Source organism: Mirounga angustirostris, unplaced genomic scaffold, assembly GCF_029215605.1.
Source record: "Mirounga angustirostris isolate CCGP_5_RB_7025 unplaced genomic scaffold, mMirAng1.0.hap1 SCAF_8, whole genome shotgun sequence".
Lineage (NCBI taxonomy): Eukaryota > Metazoa > Chordata > Mammalia > Carnivora > Phocidae > Mirounga > Mirounga angustirostris.
The window spans coordinates 72956655-72980710 of record NW_026991716.1 but is presented as its reverse complement, the minus strand read 5'-3'; the positions used below and the strand labels follow the sequence as shown (position 1 = coordinate 72980710).

Sequence of the window (24056 nt, the reverse complement as noted above, 5' to 3'; positions counted from 1 at the left end):
GCAGTCATTTTGGCAGAGGCAAAAGAAAACATGGTAAACCATATGCTGACTCTTAAAACTTCTATTCAGAAGTGACAACGGCACTTCCATTCAGATTTCATTGGTACGCATCACAAGGACACACCTGAGCTCAACAAGGAGGAATCTAAAGGCCTCCCAGAAAGAGCGGTACCAAATACAGAGAAATAGTAATAAGATATACTATACAATGATTGTTCATCCTTAACATGAGCTGATTTTATATTAGGCAATAGTTTTCAAGATACTGAACATCAGGCAAGCCGGGAGAATGATGCCTTTAATGTAGGTAACAAATTAGATGAGTCCCACAATTGCCCTAGCTTTCTGGCTTGAGAAAGTTTCCAGGCTGTGATGCATGGGGAGGGAACACAGCCAGAGCCTGGCAGACTCCCTGGGTTGAGGAAATGGAATTGAGTATATGGAGAGAAAAGGGGGTTACAGTTCATGGGGCAGAGTAATGGAGAAGAGAGAGAATTCCGGACATCTTCAGAGGATTGCCCTTGACAACTGAGCAAAGTACTGATCAACAGATGCTTGTGAGGAAACTTCCTTAGGCCAGGGAAAGAATTGCCCTGAAGAATTAAAGGGAACAGTGCCTAGAGCTCATCTAGGACCAGGCATAGTGTCTGCTTCCATGTGTCAGACTGGAAAAACTAACTTATAGTACATTGGGTAAAGAAGTCAGAAAGTTCTTGCCTCAGTAGGGCAGAATAGTTAGCTCTAGAATAAATACCATTGTGGCCCCACAACAAATCTTAAAAGCAAGACCTTAGAGAATCAAGCTGTTTGCAAGTGACTTAACTACCTCCTACAGCAAAGCTCAAGAGTACTTCTAGGATTCAAAAGTACCCAGTGGCCAACAAGGTAAAATTCACAATGTCTAACGTCCAGTCTAAATTTCCAGGCATGAATGGAAACAGAATATGACTATATTAGATAAGAGAAATCTCAAAACAATGACCTGGTTTCCACTTCAAAAAACTAAAAAAAGAAGAAGAAAATTAAATTCAAAGTAAAAAATGACATGATAAAAATCAGAAAGCAAAATAGAGAAAAGTGTCGAAACCAAAAGCTGGTTCTTTAAAAAGATCATTAAAATTAATAAGCCAATCTAGGTAGCTCTATCAGGGAAAGAAGAGAAAGCACAAGTTATCAATACCAGGAATGGAGGAGTTGTCAATACTACAGACTTTATAGGTATTAGAAGGATTATAATGAAATGTTATGAACACCTTTGTGCCAATGTATTTGACAACTTACATGATTTGTCATAGTCTCTGAAAAACAAAAATTACCAAAGTTTACTCAAGAAGAAATAGCCTGAAAAGCCGTGCATGTATTAAAGCAATTGACTTTATACTTAAAAACTTTTCCACAAAGAAAACTCCAAGCCCAGATCACTTTGCTACTGAATCCTGCCAAACATTTAATCAAGACTTAATATCAGTTCTAGGGGCGCCTGGGTGGCTCAGTCAGTTAAGCATCCGATTCTTGGTTTCAACTCAGGTCATGATCTCAGGGGCATAGGCTCGAGCCCTGCATCGGCTCCACACTTTGCCAGGAGTCTGCTTGGTGGGGAGTCTGCTTGAGATTTTCTCCCTCTACCTCCAGCCCACTAATGCCCTCTCTCTCTCCCTCTAATATAAATAAAATAAATCTTTTAAAAAAGAATTAATATCAATTTTATATAAACTCTTCCACAAAATTTAGAAGGAGGAGCTACTTCCCAATTTATTCTGTGAGACTAGCATTACCTTGATACCAAAAGCAAAGAAATCACAAAGAAAGAAAACTACAAACCAGTATTCCTCACGTACACAAATACCAACACTCTTAACAAAATTTTAGCATATTGAGTACATCAATATATAAAGAATACTTTCAGATCAAGTGCGATTTATCCCAGGAATGCAAAGTAGATTTAACATTCAAAATCAGTGTAATCCATTATATTAACAAACTAAAAAAAAAAAAAAAGCCACATGATCATGTCAAAGGACACAGGAAAAAACATTAAAGTCCAACATCCACTCTTACCAAGTGGACTTATATATTCAATACAGTCTCAATCAAAATTCCAGTGGGCTTTTTTTTAAATAAAAATGACAAGCTTATTCTAAAATTTATATAGAAATGCAAAGGACATGTAATAGCCCAAACAACTTGGAAACAGAAAAAAAAGTTGGAGTACCAACACTACCTATTTCAAGATTTATTATAAAGCTATTATTATGAGGACAGTGAGACACTGGTGTAAAGACAGATGAATAAACCAATGGATCCAAACAGAGAAATTTTTAAAAGGTGCAAAGGCGGGGCACCTGGGTGGCTCAGTTGGTTAAGCGACTGCCTTTGGCTCAGGTCATGATCCTGGAGTCCCGGGATCGAGTCCCGCATCGGGCTCCCTGCTCGGCGGGGAACCTGCTCCTCCCTCTGACCCTCCCCCATCTCGTGCTCTCTCTTTCTCTCTCTGTCTCATTCTCTCTCTCAAATAAATAAATAAAATATTTAAAAAAAAAAGGTGCAAAGACAATTTAGTCAATAAAAGGTAGTTTTTCAGCAGATGATACTCCAACAATTGGATATCCATGTTAAATTCATGTTAAAAAATGAGTTTCAAGCCGTATCTCACACTGTGTACAGGACACTTGTAGACCGAAATGCAATACCTAAAACTAAAAAAATTCTAGAGAAAAACATGGCAGAAAGTGCTTGTGACCTTGCATATAACACCAAAAAACACAATCCATATAAAATTAAAAAGATAAACAGAACTTCATTAAAGTTACAAAATTCTGCATTCAAAAATAGTATTAAGAGAATGAAAAAATAAATCACAAATTGGGAGAAATATTTGTAAATCATGTATTTGATATCGGACTTCTATCTAAAGTATATAAGGAATTCTCAAAACTCAATAAAATAAACAACCAACTTAAAGTTTTGAAAAATGGAAAACATTTGAACAGATTTTTCACCATTAAGGCTATATTGAAGGCAATAAAGAACATAAAAAGATAATCAATATCATTAATCATTAGGGACATGCAAGTTGAAATCACAATGAGATACTACTAACATTCTCATTAGAATTGCTAAAATTAAAAAGATTGACCATACCAAGTACAGTTGAAGATATGAAAAACTGGAACTCCTATATACTGCTGCTGGGAATATGAAATGGCACAATCATTTTAGAAAAGAGTTTGACAGCTTCATATGTATATATATATGACATTCTCTTTTTTCTTAACTGTAATCCTTTATATTTCAGACATTTTTCCTCCCCAAACTGCCAAGCAGATTTATTTATTTTTAATGAAAAGCCTATAGATCTAGATATATGAATATGTATGAATATATCTATATCTATCTAGCTATATATCTTAGAAACCAGCCATTCCACTCCAAGTATTTACCCAGGAGAAATGAAAATATTTATCCATACAAAGACCTGTAAGTAAACGTTCATAGTAGCTTTATTTATAATAGCCAAAGACTGATGCAACTCTAATATTCGTCAACAGGTGAATGTTTAACTGGTAGATCCATGCAGTAGAATATTATTTAGTAATAAATAATTAATGAACTATTGGGACGCCTGGGTGGCTCAGTCGGTTAAGCGGCTGCCTTCGGCTCAGGTCATGATCCTGGGGTCCTGGGATCCAGCACCGCCTTGGGCTCTCTGCTCAGCAGGGAGCCTGCTTTTCCCTCTCCCACTCCCTGCTGCTCTGCCTACTTGTGCTCTCTCTCTTTGTCAAATAAATAAATAAATAAATAAAATCTTAAAAAAAAAATTTAATGAACTATTGATAAACATAGTAACATGGATGGATTTCAAAATAATGCTGAGTGAAAGAATCCAGACCAAAAAAGATCCAGATAGTTCGATTCCATTTATTTAAAATTCTAGAAAATGTAACTAATCTACAGTGACAGAAATCGAATCAGTGGTTGCCTCGTGGAAGGGCAGGAGGGTGGCAAGGAGGAATTGTACTGGACCAGTAGAAAATTTCTGGGACTGATGGATATGTTGACTATCTTGAGTATGGTGGTGGTTTTATAAATAATATACATACGTCCAAAGTTATTAAATTGCACAGCTTACCGTATATTAATTATACCTCAGTAAAGCTTTTAGTCCACAAGAAATTAATGAATCAATTCTGGCTATCATAAATAACTATATATAACTTTAGACTATATAACTTTAGAATACTGAAATCCCCTTTAGCCTTTTATCCAGCTCCTCTTTACCTATCATGGAAAAACATTGCACATATAAGTGAGGAGACATGTATGAGAATATTAAAGTGCATTGTATGAAATTGCAAAAAATTGGGAATACATTTAATTCACAAATTCTAATTTAAGCCCCCTATGATTTTGTATTAGCAGAGGAATTATTATTTAGTGATTAATAACACTGGTCCCAGGGACGCCTGGGTGGCTCAGTCAGTTGTCTGCCTTCAGCTCAGGTCATGATCCCAGGGTCCTGGGATGGAGCCCTGCTTCGGACTTCCTGCTCAGTAGGGAGTCTGCTTCTCCCTCTCCCTCTGACCCTCCCTCTCTGCTTGTGCTCTGTCTCTCATTTTCTCTCTCTCTCAAAAAATAAAATCTTAAAAAAAAAAAAAAGAACACTGGTCCTGGGGGCCCCTGGGTGGCTCAGTCTGTTAAGCATCTGCTTCTGGATCTCAGCTCAGGTCTTGATCTCACAGTCGATTGTGAGTTCAAGTCCCACATTGGGCTCCACAATGGGCATGGAGCCTACTTAAAAATTTTTTTTTTAAAAAAGAACACTGGTCCTGAAATCAGACTGCCTGGTTCAAATCCAGGTACTAGACTATTAGCGACATTGTTGTTAGCCACTCAATCTCACCAAACCTCTGTTTCTTTATCCATAAAATGGAAGTTATAACAGCATCTGTCCTGTAGAATATTGTGAAGGGTAAATGAGATGTGGATGGAAAGAGTTCAGTAGAGCCCGATACATAGAAAGTGCCTAATAGTTACCATCTCCTTGATCTTCCCGAAAATAGAAATAGAGTCTCTTGCCGGTTACCTGGAAATCAGACTTCCAGCAGCCTCAATTTTAGGTGCCATCTACCTGTGAAACTGAAAGTAATTCAAAAAGCAGTGTGAGGGGGTTTTTGAGTATCAAGGAAAAGTGTTGTTACCCAGTCCACGCCTTTTATTCACTGAAGGAATGTAGCACCTCAGGTAAAACTTTAAAGTCCATTGGCAGAAAGAGTGACTAAAATATTTAATGTAGACACAAATGATATTATAGTACAGTAAGGTAGCAGATGTTGAGCATTAGAGCATTTAGGTGAAGAAATGTTCAAGAGCATCTTCTCGTGGACCCTTGTTTACAGATATGTATTAAAAACAACAATAAAAAAACGCCCAAAAAACAAAAAAACTAAGGACCAGTGTGGTAAAAAAACCTTCCAGATCACAGCTACTTTCTGTGAGCCAGCACTGGACCTCCGGTTGTCCTGACCCTGTCATTCAGAGGTATTTCCATACACAGTTGGCATCTCATATCGTAATTCTGTATTGGAATGTTAAGAAGGCAAGGATCAGAGTAATGCAATTCAAATAATTCTCCATTAAAAAGGTTGAAATTAAGAAATAAAAGAAATCTGTGTCTGCTGCCAGGCTTGCATTATCTGGGGAATGGACTTCTCTGGAACAGTTTGTTCCCTGAAGCTAATGAATAAATGAGGCATCATTGCTCAATAGTGTATTTACAAATGAATCTATAGAAGCATAAAATTTAGAACTGTTCTCGATTAGTTATTCTTTCATGTTTATTCACTCAAGTATTAAATCTTCTACAATCATGAATTTCCTTTGGGAGCAAATCTTCTGGTTTTGATAGTTCCTGCTATTGGAAAGTTTTTTGTTGATATTTGACCTATTTTTTTTTCCCCTTTCCTTACTTTTATCCCATTTATCCTACTCATCCTGTTTAGATCTGGCCACATCATTTTCCCCAAGTGCTTATGCTTTTCATATATGTTATGACTCATCCAAATCAGCATTGAGTCAGGCTATCCACATGCATTAATTTAGTATTTTTATGGATCTTATTCTCTTTACTAGAATAAATCTTGTAATGAGATACAATGTACCGTATTAGTAGAGAAAGGGGCTAACTGTCCTTGTGTCTTTGTTATTACGTGTAAAATGTGGAACTTAGGCTTAAAAAAAAGGGTTTTTTTCCGTTTGCACGTCTGTCAGTCAACGTTTAGCACACAAATTTCTGGGGTTTGTTGGTTTGTTTGTTTGTTTTATGAGATAGCAACTGTCAATAAGCTTTTTTTTTTTTCAGATACTATTTAACCAAATAAATAAGTTGATGTATTTGTCGGTATTCCTTTTTTTTTTTTTTTTAAAGATTTTATTTATTTCACAGAGAGATAGAGAGAGCACAAGTAGGCAGAGAGGCAGGCAGAGGGAGAGGGAGAAGCAGGCTCACCACAGAGCAGGGAGCCTGATGCAGGGCTCGATCCCAGGACCCTGGGATCATGACCTGAGCCAAGGCAGCCGCTTAAACGACTGAGCCAGCCAGGCGCCCCTATCGGTATTCCTATTTAATCTTTTGTTGTTCTTAATTTCCTCATTTGTTCATTGGAAATAATTCCTACTTTGTATGGTTATTGTGGGCCTAGAAAACAACACATGAGAGAGCCTAGCATAACACTCTGCGCAATGTAGGTGCTCTATCAGTAGCTTCCCCCCACTATCATTCCCATTTTTACTTCCCGCGGGTGCCTTTTTCTGTCTTAAATATTCTCTGTGTTACCTGGGCTCTGCCTTTATTCCCTCAGGCACACCGCTGACTGATGCTAGAGCTTTTTCATTAGCATCACCCCTTCAAGTCATTTCCTTTTGTTTACAGGCGGTCAGCCCTTGTTTTTCAACCAAGTACAGTTTCTCTGATCCTAACAGATTTAAATTCATTTTGTCAGTCAAATCTCAGGAGACCATATCATGTCCTTTACTAAAATGCCAATATAACATCTGCTGAATCTTACAGTTCAAGCCAAAAAGAAGCTATTAATTTGTGTAGCTTGATATGTTTTCTGTAAGCCCTGGTTATATGCAGCTAATAACTTGGTGTCTAATAGGTGTTTAATTTACCATCATATAATCCACTTGTTTTTCTAAAACATGGATGCAAGTTTATTTTAAAATAACATGACGTTTTTCTAATTATAAGTCGTGCCACCTCACGGTACAAACTTTGGGTGTATAAGATTGAGCAAAGTAGAGAGAAAAGAAGAAAAAAAATGCCTGCAGTCATCACAGAGATAAGTCTCTTGACATTTTGGTGTATTTTGTTCACCTATGTTTTATCCAAGTTGAATAAATGAAACTATGTGCATATTCCTTTTCTCATACAGCAATACAATAAATTATAATAAGTACTATTTTGTGTTTTCATTTTTCTTTAACTTTGCCCAATTCACTTTTTCCATATAAATGAACAGATATTCACCTCCTAAATGCAGCATAACTTTAAGTCACAATTCAGCACCAGTGTAAGCACATACTGCAGCTCCGGGGACTTCAAAAGAATCAGGGAATCATTCGAGATTTTAAACAAATATGATTTGGGGTTTTTTATTTTCTAAAATTTCTGCCTTTCATTAGGGCTGTCTCTGAAACACATCATGACATCGTAATGATTCTTAATTTCCCCAATGCCTCTCTCTCGTTGTAAATCACCAGAGAGCAATAATGAACAGAAAATTCAAAATTAGGTAACAGAAGGGACCATTTTGTTTTCACTGTCTCTCCACGAACTACCTTGCACGGATTTTCTTTACTTCTAATACAAAGACCCTCTTCATCTTGGAGCATCTACCCATCCATACTTTGGTTTGGCTTTAATCTCCACCTCACTTCCTTATCCCCATGCTCCCAATGCTTTGTTAATAAATTTTTATTCTGCTGAAATGATTGTTCATCATTGTTAGAAAGTGTTCCTAATATTTTCATACTTTCAGTAAATTCCATCTGGGTTGACTGAATACAGACGCTGCTTCTTTTTTATGACTCATCAAATTGGCCTATGTATAAATCTGAGACATTCTTGAGAGGCTGTACTTTAGCTCTGGAATGATCAGCAAGCTCGTAAAGAGATGGGTAGTTCTCATCTGTGGGGAGTGCCTACATTTTGCAAGATTTAGTCCGTCTATTTGCAGGGAAAAGGCTGAGGCAGATGTCCCTGCAAACACCCCATTGTTGGGTATCTGAGGACTTCACCACTGCACCCTCCCTGTCATGCAGCCTTGCCCCTACACTCATCCGTGTCCTCATTCCTGCTGGGAGGATCTTCCCAGGCTTTGAGATTCATGAGCACAGTGACTGCATTTTTTCTTTCTGTATCTCCAGTATCTGATCCAATGCCCTGGCACCTCATTGACACTTAAATTGAAATGAACGATCAGGTATGGTAAAACTTATTCTATACCAATCTCCTTCATTCCTTACAATCATTTCAAATGACTAACCTAATCATCATTACACAAAGGTCAATAATACAGTATTGTGATTAAGCTAGTGGGCTTAGGAGGTACTCTGCCTACATTAGATCCCCAGCTCCATGATTTACTTACTTTGTGAACTTGGACAGGTGACTGAACTGCCTCCAATTTTCATTTACAAAATGGGAATGATCCTAATACCTACAGGATAGGATTGTGATTAATTGCAGATTTTTCAAGACAGTGTTTTGCCCATACTACATGCTCAATGAATATTAATACCAATTATTAGTATGGAAGGTCTCTAATGTAGCACGAGGGAGCACTCATTTATTATAATATAGATCAATATAGTCTAAATGTGCTGGAAATGAAAAAAAAAGAACACAAGCAAGCATCTCAAGAGTATTTCTGGGCATATGAATTTTGATCTGTGAGAAAATGTTGAAGGAGTTCTTTTCTGGATAAGAAATCACAGAGAGATCACACAAATTAAATCTTAATGCCATCAGCATCTGTTTGATTAAATTATCTTCCTGCATTCTTCTTTCATTGTATCTCAAGTCTAAGTCCAGACTCCCCAACAAGAGTGTAGGCTCCTCGGGTACCTAGGCTGGGTTGTAAACTTTTGGGTGACATACAAGTGGTGGGGTTAATCAATAAAAAGTGAATTGACTTAAATGACTCTTATAACTACATTAGATTGTTTCCATACATCAGTCTCACATTAATTTGAAAAAAATAAAAGGCAGAGTGAAAGATTAACCTTATCATCAAGAAAGCCCCCGTGTTTTCTTTCATTCTCGAATGAATTCACTGGCCATCTTCCCCCACCAGAAATCACCAAGATCCCAGTATATAAAGACTTCTCTGCCCCTTTGGTTTCAGTTCCCCGTTTCTTGACCTAGAAGGTAAAGAACACAACAGCTACTGTTATATTTTTTAAACCGTCAAAAGCAGGAGGGGACTCTAGCTCTTTGAGAACAGAATGGATGGTCTACTCTACAAACACAGAAATTGGAGTTTAGGTGCCCCCAGGATGCTCTCCTGGGCTCTGTGATATCTGAACCCCGTGAGTAGCCTCCTTGAATGAATATGCTTGCCTCAATAAATAGCTGTGGAAGAAACAATTTTCCTAGTTTAAGGATGCCACTGCCTTCTGAAATGTTATTGTTCCTATAAAAGTAGACGCTAAGACAATATTTTTTAGACAAATGTTTGATTTGGTGGTTCTGGGTAAGATGTGTTGTCATTAAAATCTTAGTGAGCCAGAGGTTCTGTCTTTATTGAGAGTGCCAAGAGAAAAGGCAGCAGAGGAGGTGGGTTTGGATATAATAAATACAATTTTAACTGCAAGGTTTGAAGCAGATTTCTAAGGCGGCCAGGATAGCCTCTCCGCTGGAGAGTGTTAGTGGGCTCAGCCTCGGGCTAAGGGAAGATTAGATGGTTCCAAAAGGGTTTTCCTTGGATGCAGTGGAGATTATTGGTTGTTTGAGATAATAATTTGTCCCCCATCCTCATTTTTTCCTTCAGTTTGTCTACTATGGAATAACACTATCTTTTTTTTTATAGTTGGAATTTAGGAGGCACTGCATCTTGTGAGTTAAATAAACTCTTCTGTGGTCACTGTCCCTGCAACCTGGCCGAAAGGCAGCCTGAAGTCCTCTCTGATGTAGAACTCTCCTTTGCCAATTTGTAATTTATTTGGCCATTTTCTGCTCATCATGGATTCTCTCTGACTTGTGAATCCCTGTTCTCCTTAGCACTCATTCACTGAATGGATCCATTTTTCTCCTCAGAAATCAGATGACTATTTTTCTTTTATGAAAACTAGTCATCCAGATTGAAAGGGCCATTGGTTGTTAAGACCTGAAGGAGCTACCAAGGGAAGGAACGACCTTTGCTCCAGAGAAGCTCCTCAAGTCCCAGAGCCATACCCGGGGTGACTTACATGGAGCCCTGTCATAAGGCAGGGCTGGGGTGCAACAAGCCTTGCTAAGCAGCACCGTCCAAACTTCAGGTCCTCAGACATCACTCTGGAGATGAGGAGCCCCAGAGCCAGAAAAAGTCCGCGAGTACTAAGGCAGGACTTCATTTGTAATTCTACAAAACTTTGCCCTAGTAAGTCCAAGAAAATGGGCTGAGATTATCTCCGAACTGAATCAAATAAATTTACTCCATTGGATAATGGTGCTGAAACATCAGACTTTCCTTTTTTACTTTGTCCCTGCCTCCTCCCTCATGCTCCCCAACATGGGCTTGTGGCTTTTCAGTTAGTACACATTTCTTTAAATCTGAACCCTGATCTTTATAAGTTCTGCCTAAATATCACATGTGTGTTTGTTCTTCACTTTGCTAGCTCTAACGTTTACCTAGTGCGCTTTGTAAAGAAGCACGATAATTTTATCCATTCACTTTTGTTTCTCAATTTTCAGAAAGTATGAACTTCCTCCCTCCCCACTCCCTCTAAGTTTGGATTATGTTAACAGGTCATTCCAGAGTAAAGCACTCAGGCAGATGTTTTCTTCAGGGGCAGACTGTGGAGGAGGAAATCTCTTTTGATTCTTTTCTTAAGTTTCTCTCTCTTACCCTCATCTGCCGCCTTCATTCTCCCTTCTATTTCTTCTTATCACTTTTTCTTCATAGCAGGTGGGAAATGAGGACTCAGTAGTCGCCCTTAAATGTAACCCATATAAAGTCTAAACAAGATAACCCAGACCCTACAGAGGAGACACCAGCGAGCTGGCTGACACGTGAAGACATTGAATTCACGACATAAACACTGGATGAGCCCCCGAGTCCGCAGAAACTGGCCCTCTTGAGCTATGGGTGGTAAGTCTTGCTTCCTGGAAGATGATCACTGTAAAATGGATAAAAACACTCCTACTCACCCCTGAGTATCAGGGAGACTCAAATTATTTTTTGACCCTAATCCTATTACTTTAATCTTTTTTTAAAAAGCTACTCGTTATTATTAAGTCAGAAAACATTCCACTGCCATTCACGTTTTACCCCACTCTTTCTGAGAGGCCATGCAGCAATAATTAAGAACATATAGGTGTCAAATGGGGCAGGGAAAGAGTCAGGAATCCATTCGGCAGAACGGACGAAACCTGCATTTGATTTACATAAGGACCCTCTTTTTAGTCTTCATTTTGATTAAATATACCAGTTTCAGAAAGCACTCCCCACGAAACTGCTTTTATAGCTCTAAAAGAAAAGTACAAGAATTAAATGTACTCTATTGAGTACTTCTTTTTCCTCCTCTTCTTTCCCTCCCCCTCCTCTTCCTCTTTCTCCTTCTCCTTATTGTTGTTATTACTATTATATAACGTTCAGTTCTTAGGAAACAGGATTTGATTATCAGGGCATTTTTCCAAAGACCCTGAGTGAACAGTAAAGATTGCAGAACATCTTGTCTTTGTCTTTCACGTAAGCCACTCCATCGTCGCTGTTTGTTAAGACTATGCAGAAATCCTTCTCACTTTCTCGAAAAGTAACTCAATTATAGTATAAAGTTTGTAAGTATTAGAACATACTAGTACCTATTTCTTCTATTTTTGCTTCTATGTGTGAAAACTGTCTCTATAAACATTTAAGAGATTAACTTTGCCTCTCCCATTGGGCTTGAGTCCCCTGGAATTAAAGATGAGCTAATTTATTCTGATGGAATTGGACATAAAATTGGTAAGCCTTTTCCTTTTATCACTCACAGTTGTCTTTTTTTCTCTCTTAAATTTACGAGGTCTTTATATCTGCTCTGTTTTCTTTCCTTTTCCCTTATAGTTGCAACAGTGTTCGCTTTTTAGCAGTCCCTAAAGAACTCCTGTTGTCATCATTTAACATTTGATTGGCAATAATATTTTACAAAATGGTTTACAGCTGCCTTTTACTAGTTATTCTCATGCCTTCAATAACTCTTGGGTTTTTATTCGTAGTCCAGCACAGAGTTGTGCTATTCTTTGTAAGCACATAGACATTCCTCTTGACTCGGCCTTGTCCAGTAGGTTTAGAAATCTTTCACTGGAAATCATGCTCATTTTTAAGCTGCACAGGTTTTGAATACATTAATTGTAGGAGCCTTAAGATTTTCTTGCGGTTTTTTGTCCTTACATAGGAAATGCCATTTTAGATCAAAAGGAAACTATTTTGTCTCTTCAGACTCTCTGAAACGTACAAGAATATGGAGTAATTTGATGCACGCAATATTGAACCTGGAAAATCCTCAAATAGGAGATGAGATAAAAAGTACAGTAGCCCTAAGAAATACGACTTACTGGAATGCATATTTAAAACTTCAGGCCTATTCCTGTATGGGATTTTAAAATAGTATATTTTTAAAAAGATTCTTTGTGTCTCTACAGTTAAAACAGAAATTCTGATATGCATCACCACTCAGCTGAGGAATTTATATGAATGTTGATTTATCGATGTATGTTATTTTAAGAGTACATACATGCTTCTTCCCTTCCTGTTCCCAGATAGTCCCCAGAAGAGGGAAGCTTTGAAGCTCTTTTCCTAAATATCAAAACTCTCTCATGTTGTGTAAGATTGAGTCATTGACTGCAGCTTCAGAGAATCTTAACGTGGTCTTTACGAGAAGTCACAACTAACACCCATATACCTTTCTACCATTAGCACGTGAGGAGCTCCTCTGGAGAAACTTGGAGGGGGATCGGTGCTTCGCCTTTTGGAGTATCTTTATACTCTGACATCTAAGGAGACGACATGCTTCCTCTCATAGCTTCTTTAAAGCTCATACATAAGAAAAAACTGGAGCTAAAGTCAACAGATTTTTCTCCTTGGTAATATTTTTGACTTTTGGGTTATCTTGGACTTATTTCTCACTGCTTCCCTGTACTTTGCTTAGCAGTCAGTTAAATTCATTTCTCACGGGCAGTTGGTTATTCCCAAACTCTTTCATATCATATCAAGTCACACATAAAATGATTGTATTTGTACAGCATACCAGACTAAAACTGGAGAGGATTTTGGAGGGTTCTACATGGGGCTTGGTGAAAAAAACAACGATTATATTTTCTTTACTTTATATAGATATGTTAAGAAACACAAAACGCAAATGTCAGGGAGGATATTACATATTGAATTTGTACAAAACTTCTGAGGAAAGTCGTTTTAAATTTATAAGTGAGAAAATTTTCTTTAGTGTGCATAACATTTTATTATACAGTTTTATGACTTAATTGACTACACATATGTCCCAATCAAGATTTCTTTATTGATGAACTTGTCACAGTCTGGATAAAAATCATCTGTGAGAAAACTTGGTCACATGAGTAGGAGGTAGTAAATAGTAAAAATGTATCACTTTTTCTCCATTTGACAGATTCCTTCATATCCATCGAACAGAACTCAAATAATTCAAACTCTTTGAATTAAACATAAATAGTACATTCGTGTTTAATATCTAACAACTCTTCCCTTTCATTCACTGAAAAATATATTTAAGTTTCTGGTTATACAACAAAAATTTCCAAAGGATATATTTTTTTAAATCAAGTATTTCAAAATACTGAAGATTTTCCTCAACAATATACAGATGCTACTCGGTCTTAAGTTTTTTTTAAATATCCAAATTATTGCACTGATCACATATCACTAGCAAATTATCTTAACCTTAATTTTCTAAAGTTGAAAATTTTGCTTTGTCATTATATATTAATGTATTTTCCCATAATCTTTGCAAATTTCATTAAGTAAGCCATTTTGAAGCCAAAACCATACTTCAATAAACCTGCAAAGTGAAAAACATCCATTTTTTTTTCAATTTTTCTTTTAGTTTATAAACTCTTGACAAAACTCTTCTTTGGACAGCCAATGTAATTAAATATGGAACAGGAGAAAGGGGCCTTCTTATGGCATTTTTTGCAAAAATCTGAAAATAGATGGGATTGTGGAAGCTTGGATTTTTTTTTTAGATTGCCATTTTGATAATATGTGTAATTCAGATCTACAGATTGACATTTATATCTGAAAGCATCTTTTTGAATAAAACAGTATATCACTAAATCTCTACATAGTCAGAAGGAATTCTTTTTTTTTTTTTTTAAAGATTTTATTTATTTATTTGACAGAGAGATAGCGAGAGCAGGAACACAAGCAGGGGGAGTGGGAGAGCGAGAAGCAGGCTTCCTGCCGAGCAGGGAGCCCGATGTGGGACTCGATCCCAGGACCCAGGGATCATGACCTGAGCCGAAGGCAGACGCTTAACGACTGAGCCACCTAGGCGCCCAGTCAGAAGGAATTCTTGATGTAAAGTCTTCCTGCAGTGCTATCCCAATATATTACTTACTTCTAATGACTATTGCAATTCCAGAGTAAATATGGTCCTTCCAAGTATTTTTCTTCAGGGTTCCAACAGGCATCATTACTATTGGTATTATTCAGCAATGAGAACTTTCTTGATTTACATTCCTGTGGGTCAGTGTTGCCTCTAAGTCACTTGACACGTTGTCAGTGAGTCTACGAATATTATTATTCAAATATAGACCCCTCTGGGTTCCTTTATCCTATTGGCTCCACTCACACAGCACAGATATGTTTCATGCATTGCGGTAAAATGAACAATAATTCTGTGATTGCGTGAGAAAATTGGACTTTAGTTGTTAATTGTGCCACCTTGTAAGTGGGTTTTTGAGTTCAACTTGTTGCTACTCTTATAATTACTCTCTTTTAAAAAATCATGTGTCTAATTTTGCATCTTAAGAAGTTCAATTTGTTTTCTGTGTCAGGACAAATCTTTTATTGGTAAGATGTTAGTGTTTTGTTATATTGGCTCTATCGTTCCATTTGGTTATTTTTCTATGTAAATGAAATATTTAGTCTGAGAAAGAGAAAATTTATCAAAGTGTATGAATCTATATCTAAAATAATAATTTTCTTGTTGATTTAGTAACTTAAACTTTCACTTGGACGACTTGGTTTGTTTTATGTATTTGATGGTATGTTTGATTAGTTGTGTATTTTATATGAAAATGAATATAGCTGTAAAAAGTAAATCTATTTAAATATATAGTTCTTGACTGTAGGCCTTTGATTTCCCAAAATACATTTTTAGATTATCTAGATTTTTAGGAAATTTGTAAAATATCACATGAAAATTAAGAAGATTTCAAGTAGTAAAACAATAATTGCATTTAATTCAATAATTAAAATTCTAAAAATTAAAAAGTACAAATGTCACCTACTCTAATATAGGACAAAATACTTTTGAAAATTTGATTTTCTGAAGCTGTAAATTCTAGAGTCCCCTTAATAAGTTGATTTGATAGAATGACTTTTAAATTCTAGAGTCCCCTTAATAAGTTGATTTGATAGAATGACTTTTAAATTTTAAAAAAAATTTAAAAATTTTTTATTTCTAAAAACAGAAAATAATTCGTTGTGAAATCTATTTAAAAAATAAGTTCTCAGCCAATTGTTAACAGCAAAAACTAATGAAAAATTTAAAGAAAAAGACCTGAGAAAATTAACAAAATCACTTTATCCCTTCCTTGGCCTTCTGCTCAGTTACCCCTGAGCTATAGAGAATTTGTTGGTCCTATTTTTCATTAATAGAAAATTCCAAGAGCCATTATGGCATTAAATAGTTGAGAATTATTTCTTATGTATTTGAGGTTACTGATTTTCTCCTTATTTTTCTCTTGTGACCTCTCCTCTTTCTCTACTCTTCCCACCACTATCACCCAAAGTCAAGTATTCAAAGGCTCCCATGTTGTTTCTGAACCTCAAGAACACTTCTCGGGTCACTCCATCCTCTGTGTGTCTGTCAGTTTGGTGTTAAAGCTGATCACAGGGCAGGGGTGCCTGGGTGGCTCAGTTGGTTGGGTGTCTGCCTTCACCTCAGGTCATGATCCCAGAGTCCTGGGATCAAGCCCCACGTCGGCTCCCTGCTTGGCCTGCTCCCTCTGCCCTGCTCATGCTCAATCTCTCTTTCATAAATAAATAAATAAATAAATAAATAAATAAATAAATAAATAAATAAATAAATAAATATTTTTTTAAAAACAAAAAGCTGATCACAGGGCAACTCCAGAAGTTTCGGTGGCCTCTCTTTTGTCCACAGGGTTAGCTCCACACTTAGCCTGGACCCTCCATAGTGTAGGTCTAATTTACCTTTCTAGTCTGGGTTCTTGTTGTTCCTCCACATCTGCTCTTCACACAGGTAAGCTCAGTAGTTTTTGTTAGAATCGTTGTAGGAAAAGTGCCCCCAATAGCAAGTGATATGAGGAGAGAGTTCTAAAGGCAATAACATTGGGAGAACTTGGGCCAATTTCAATGTTTCTTACACATCCTTACCTAGCCAGCCTTCAGACATTTAGAATACTTTGTCCCCATAGCAATCTCTGAAGGGATATATTAACAGTTAAATTCAATAACTTCTTCCAAGGAGTCCTACCTGATCAAACAGCCAGGTATCGTACTTTTTCTTTGATTCTTAGAATGTTGTATTTTGGCATTTATTGAATTCTGCCTGTGCTATGCTTATTTTGGTTTCCTTGGTTTATCTTCAAATATATATATATATTTTGCTGTACCAAGGTAAAACCGTTAAAGAATTGCTTTTTGTATGTCACATAGCCCCTGAAATAATGCTTTTTTTCATAATAGGAGCCTTACTACATACTTACTGAATCAAATCAAATTTGTTTCTAAAACCTATTCAAATTTTTATATATTTTATTAAAAATAACCAAACACATTTTGGGCAGTTTATCTGCTAAGAAAATGGTATTTAAAGCAACTGGGACTTCTTAACAACCATAAGAAGGGAAATTTACTTCCTTTTTTGGAGAAAATATCTGGTATTCCATAAGTTTAATAACAATAATGATAAACATTTTGAGAAAAAGCAGAAACTCCTTTATTCTCAAGATAAAATGTGAATATATTTAATGACAATTAAAATTGTCTACTACAAAATTACTGCAAACTTCAGAAAGATCATAGTTTGCATACAAACTAGTTTTACATGTATCAGGTTTGAGAAAACATTTGTGAAGTTGTTGGTCATCAAAGGTAGATGCTGAATCACAGTTCAAATGCTCAAAAATTTTCCACAAAGAAGGTAGAAGAAATGCACTCTGGATTTTATCAGAAACTAATAACTGTTTTATTCCTGATATTTAATACTGACTTTGAGTACGTATCAGAACAATGGTTGCAAATACCATATTTGACTTGCACAACCATATCGGATAAGTTGCTTATTCTAAGAAAGCAGGAAAGTTGGAAATGAATTTACTACTGCCTAGTACTTAGTTCTATAGTATGAGCCCCCTCGAAAAATAAAATAAAATAAACACATCCTTACCTTTGGAGAAATTTTGTTTTCTTTCCTGTGCAGGAGGCAGTCAAAAGTACTAGCATGTAAGCTTTGTGAAGTGGCCTTCAGGAATATTTTTATGAAAAGATTTATTGACAAGTTTCAGGGTAAATCACAATGATATCATTGACTGAAAAAAAAAACCATATCTGAAGAAGAAAAATAAAAATAATTTTAAAAGATAGTTTTGTGAACAGATTTAGATTCATAGACTGCTAAAGGTCGAAAGATCATGTCTCTTTGATTTCTTTCAGAGAAGGAAATGAAGGCACAAAAAATTTCATTAAATCACCAGTTTAATGACAAGGCTCGTGGATGAGAAGACCGAAGAATGTAGGTGTCCTGACGCCTGGGATAGTGTTTTCCCCACATCTCTTACTTTAATTTTGCTAGTGGCATTCTAGTTGTATTTGTAATGCTTGGGAGCATGAGTATGCCACACTGTCTTTTACAAAACTAATAAAACCTCGGCCATGTGAACACCTCTCCATAGTTAGCTGCTCTTAAATCTTTAATGAGGAGGGGAAAGCAGATGTGGAGGAGGGGCAAAGATAAATGCCAGAGAACCATCTGAAAAAGAAGCTGTGTGAAGTTGGCAGAGAACTGTAGCTGCAAGTCAGGCTCCAGAGTAAAAGCCTTCTAATATCCAGTTCTTATATAAACAATTTGCTCCAAATTATCACCAGGAGGAGTTTCACTTGACTCATGAGGTTGGAAGAAGGGTCAGGTTGGTGACAAGTTTGGGATCAGGATTTGGAATCACTTGATGTGGAGTCTACTTTAGAAAAGAGAATTCTCTCAGCAAAAGTTCCCGTTTTATCACCACTGGGTTCTGTTTCCTTGAGTAAACACAACTCAGGTTATTCTCCCTCAGCTCCTTCATCAAAAACCTCTGAGACTATCCATGTTATTGTTTTTAATATATGGGAAACAAACAAAACCATTCTATTCATGGAAGAAATGTTCCTCTAACTTATAAATTCAACCTGAAGAAAACTCTTGCGGTTCCCAAGAATGCTTATAAAAGAGAAAAAAATCATTTTTCATGACTGAGAAAAGCTTTACTGTTGACTGGTTGATAAAGGACTTTGACCCAAAGGTCTGATTCAACCTAAAGAAAATCTGTCACACTGGAACAGTCTGGGAAAGCCTTTCCATTTCCAGAATAAGTATGGGTGAGAATATAAACTTCCACTCTTCCAGAAGAAATAATTTCTGCAAGTTAATCATATCCTTATGTTTCAAGTTAAATTGGGAGCCAAACTAGCAAGGCAATATGGCACAACCTTTTTTTCTCAGTGATCTATCTTGTTTCTCCTCAGAATTATTAAAAATTCAAATAGACTTCCCTCAGATATCTAACATATTTCTATGTGCCCCCCAAACTCATCCTATTTTCAATAGTCAAAGGCAATTATATTTGGTATAATATGGCATATTTGTTGAAAAATTACATCATCTGTTGCAAAGATAATAATAGAAAGCTTTTGATTATTTACTGCCTGTGATCATCTCCACTATTTCTTCTGTTAATTAAGGTAGTCAAGAATGAGTTATATTTAAAGCCGTGAAGCAAAGGTTGGTGAGATCTTGGAGTTTTTGTGTTGCCCTTAAATTTCTCATGAGGTAAGTCATACTGGAAGAACGTTAAGCAAATATCTTCTTGACTCCAGTTTTCCAAACCCAAGAACATTTTAGGAAAAGGTCTCTTAAATCTATCGATAAACATCTATAAAACCTTGTACAATCATACACATTTTAAATGTTTCTCTTTTTTTTTTTAAGATTTTATTTATTTGAGAGAGAGAGAGAGTGAGAGAGAGAGCACAAGCGGGGAGAGTGGCAGGCAGAGGGAGAAGCAGAACTTGATCCCAGGACCCTGGGATCATGACCTGAGCCAAAGGCAGACGCTTAATGGACTGAGCCACCCAGGTGCCCTAAATGTTTCATTTTTATATCTATTGATTGATTGCAATTTTAAAAATTTAACTGCTAGTTGTCACTTTGATGAAACCAGTGCAAATGGAGCATTTTAAAAAAGAAATTCCGCAAGATGACTTTAAAAGTATATTAACATTACCCTATATGATTATTAAATGCTCCCTCTTGCTGAAGCTGCAGTGAAAAGAAAATGACATGATCATAAATCCCTGTTGGAAATGCATATTTTTAGAAATTCCAGAAGAATTTCTAAGCAATGCACAGCAAGCCTAAGAAAACCATTTTCAATATGTACAAGTGGCTTGAGCCTCAAACTCTTCCTTGTAGCACTGTTTTGTGAATAGATTTCCTCAAATAATAAAAATAGTATCTTTTTAAAATTAAACATAGACTAAGATAAAGTAACCTGCATTCCCACCACCCAGAGAATTGCTATTATACTGGTTACATATTAATGTATCATTTTCCAGGGTTTTTTTTTCCTGTATACTCTTCCTAAAATATAAAATGTATTCCATATAATGTTTTGTAATCCACTCTGTACATTTGTGTATAGGACATATTTCAATATCACTAAATATTATTTCACAAGGTAGTTTTAAACTTTAATTACTTTGAACAGTCCTCTGTTATTGGATCTTTGTGTCATTTTTAAGTTTTTATTATCTCAAATAATGCTGTAATCATTTGTTATCTGTAAGCCTTTGAACACATCCCTAATTATTCCCTTAAGAAAACGTCCCAGAAATGGAATTTCTGGGTCAAAGACTGTTACATATTTTAAGGCTTCTAATACACATTGCCGAAGTGCCTTCCAAAATTGTTAGGTCAATATATCCTCTCATTGTATGTGAATGAATGTCCCCATTTCTCCCAGTCTTTAGCAATCTCAAGTGTTATAACTTTTAATTACTCTTTGGCAATTAAATTGGCGAAAATTGTATTCCTTTACGATTTTAATGTGCACTGCTTTAATTATCAATAAAGATAAAAAGGTTGTCACATTGTAACTGGCCCATCGTACCTCTTCTGTTGGTTGCCTCCTTGTGGTCTTTTGCTCATTCATTTTTCCATCAGTGTGTTTGCCTGAACGTCCTGATTCCTAATTGCTCTTAAGATCTTAACCTTTTGTCAGAGATGGGGCACATCTTTTTCCCAGTGCACGACTTGCCTTTAATTTTTTTTCCTAAACAAAATTAAAAAGTAAATTATAAAGTTAACGCCGGTCATCTGTTCAGAGGGAAAAGGCTTTTCAAGCTAAGGGAGAAAAGAAGAGCAAGCATCCGCAGCCGTGAGTGAGGCTCGTTCCCGCAGGGCTGACCTCGGCCTCTCCTGCCTTCTCTCCCCATCAAGATCCTGTCCTTCCAAACCCCAAATTGAGCCCACTTCCATGAAATACGTGTGTTCCTACACCCCTTGGCATGGATCGACTGACAGTCTTATACTGCTCTTGGGATAATTCCTGTAATTGTTCATGAATTCTCAACCAGACTGCAAGCAATTTAAGGACAGGAACCCTTTTTATGTTTCTTTTCTATTCTTCGTGGTTCTAGCACCATGCTCAGCAGGTAATAAGCCTTGAACAATTACTTGTTCATTGAGTACAGATGTGCTCCTTCTCGGCCTCCCATGGCCAGATCGCTCTGTTGTTCCTTTCTCACCTTATTGAGACTACATCTATATGTGAAAGTTACTGAGCCATTTTAAATAAAGTGATTTCTGTTCTGACAAATTACTTGTCAACCCTGTATTCAGAGAAAGTGACATCCTTAAGTGATGGGTAAATTCAGTCAAAAGAGTTGATTCGAGCCTTCGAGTTGACCTCGTGAGTTCTCAGTCAGTGAGAGCACTCTATAACCCGGAGACACTTGGCTTTTCTTGTGATGCCAGACACGGCTTGCCCAGGGAATTGTGAGGAGAAAGGGCAGGCGGTCTCTCCTAGAATACTCGAAGAAGCTATGCAAAGATATTTCCAAAAGTATTTCTAAAATATTTTTTAAAAGTACACATGATATTACAATTTTAACAGATGAAATCCATCTTCTGAATTTATTTACAATGCTATGTGACCTATCACCGTTTTATAATTTTAAAACAGCAATATGAATTCTTCACAAAACTCAGTCTTTTAAAAGTGAATATTGTAGGTGAACTAAAATCTTTTGAGAGATTCTGGTCCAGGTTTGCCAGTTGAAATCTACATACTACCTGGTAAAATTGGTATGTGTGTGTGTGGGGGGGGTGGTATTAAAACGTATACACATCAGTACACATGTCACAACATAAAACTCTCGGAGCAGTTGCCACTTAAGGAAAATAAACAGCTGCCACTTTTAAAATGTGATAGATCTGGCCTTAAAAGTAAATATTAATTTGGAAAGATGCTATTCACTGGACGAGGGCCTTTTTTCTGGTATGCCTTTGATGACCAATTAATGTATTTAAAGGGTAAGTATGAGGAGAAGACTAAACTTTGCTAATCCGGAATTTGAAGCTAACTTGGTGCACAAGTTAGAACATAAGCAGTAGTAGGCCTTTGAAGCTTAAAGTTTAATCCTTTTTAGATCATCAAGAACCTGAGTATGTTCGTGTCTGTTTCTCATAAATGCACATTATAAACACTATCTGTCATCATCCCATGAAGTGTGGTACAGTTGATAGTTTTAGTGAGCAAGAAATCACTTTGGGGTAAAAGTCATTCCTTCAGACTAGCTACAGGGTGTGCTAAATGGAAGTGCGGTGGAGACGTTCGCCCCATAGGGCTTGCGAATCACGCAAACACGGGACTGCACTCTTCGACGCCACCTATTACTAACTTATTATTTGGAGTTCCTTTAAAAAAAAAAAAAAGGTAGTTCCTACTACCACCCAGTAAAAAATGTACTCTGCAATCTTTTCTTGTTTTGCATATGATTGGTAGCATACCTTTTAACTGCTGTAAGTAATAAAAATATATATGTGCAAGTTGGCTATAAGAAATGCCAAAGTTTCACCTAATAAAATTTTGGTATGCCTCAGTTTTCAAAGTGAATTTGATTTATTTGAGCCACCAGCCGTCCGATGACAGCCCTGTGTTTTTTATATGAGTCATGTCCCAAGGGGTGTAGAATATGCCAATGGTGTACCTTGGATTGGATCCAGTGTCCGCAAACAGGTTTTCATTAGACTTTGATGCCAGTCGCATTTGGGAGCAGAGAGGCTGCTGAAAACCAGCTTTGCTTTGGGATCACTTCTTTCTTTTAGAAAAAACAACAAAGATCTTTTTTAGCAAAGCTTTGCGCCTCCACATTGTAGGTGTATGGTAATATTTTAGAGAGCGGTAATCTGTTATTGCAGGTGGTCAGGCTTCAAGCACTTCCGTATTTTGAGAATAGATCAGACGAAGTGCAACAACCTTTATTGAAAAATTGCCGAATTTGAAAATTAGAAACACATTTTCTGTGGCTAAGATTAAGTTAGCATGTATTACAGTCACTTGGACTTTTCTGTAGCACTAAGAGGAATATAATTACATAGATTATTCCACATGTCATGAGATTGGAACCTTAATCACAGTTAGAAACCTTTATCATGCTGACGCAGACCCTTACAGTTTGCTCTCTTTAGTAATTAAAGGACTTCTCTGGTTTTTTGTTAAGAATGTGGAGGGGACAAGTCAATGAGAAATAAAACAAATCCACCTTTTATTTTTATGCATAAAAGCAAGTTTTATTCCTGTTTTTTTTAAAAATTGTATTTATTCATGCTCTCAGAGAAAGTTGTGGAGTCCAAAATTATCCTTTAAAAAATCTACTTTTAGACACACATATGATCCATGAGAGTGCATTTATGTGTGTGTGTATGTGTGTGTATACATATATATATGTGTGTGTGTGTATATGTATGTAAAGCATTTATATGGAACTTAATTTAAAAATGAGATTTGGAGTCTAATTGCTTAAATCAAAGAGAAAAGTAGATCTTTATCATTTACCTGGTAGTAGGAAAGTCTAAGGCTTTTATCCAGTGAAAATTTGTTACCGCCCGAAATAACTGGATCAAAAGAAGAATGAAGGGACAAATAAAGGAAAAAAAAAAAAAAAAAACCAAGAGAATCCTGGGAGACCTCTGTCAACAGAAATATTGCCAAAGATAGAGAGCATAAACATGGCATTAGCTGTTGTCCAAGCATTTTTTTGCCCTTTTTTGTTGTTATCCAGGGATTTAATGACGTTATCTTGTAACTTGACAAATCTCTCCCGTGTCATTTT

The 24056-nt window shown here is 36.6% G+C and overlaps 1 long non-coding RNA gene across 1 annotated transcript in view; it reads left to right on the top strand.

The window, feature by feature from the left end:
- LOC129045520 (uncharacterized) overlaps positions 1 to 20736 on the top strand; it is a 60290-nt gene extending 39554 nt beyond the window's left edge. The window contains exons 3-4 of the long non-coding RNA XR_008505346.2: positions 13158 to 13324; positions 18120 to 20736. This is a non-coding gene — a long non-coding RNA (uncharacterized LOC129045520). The remainder of the gene's footprint in view (positions 1 to 13157; positions 13325 to 18119) is intronic.
- Positions 20737 to 24056: the final 3320 nt, after the last annotated feature.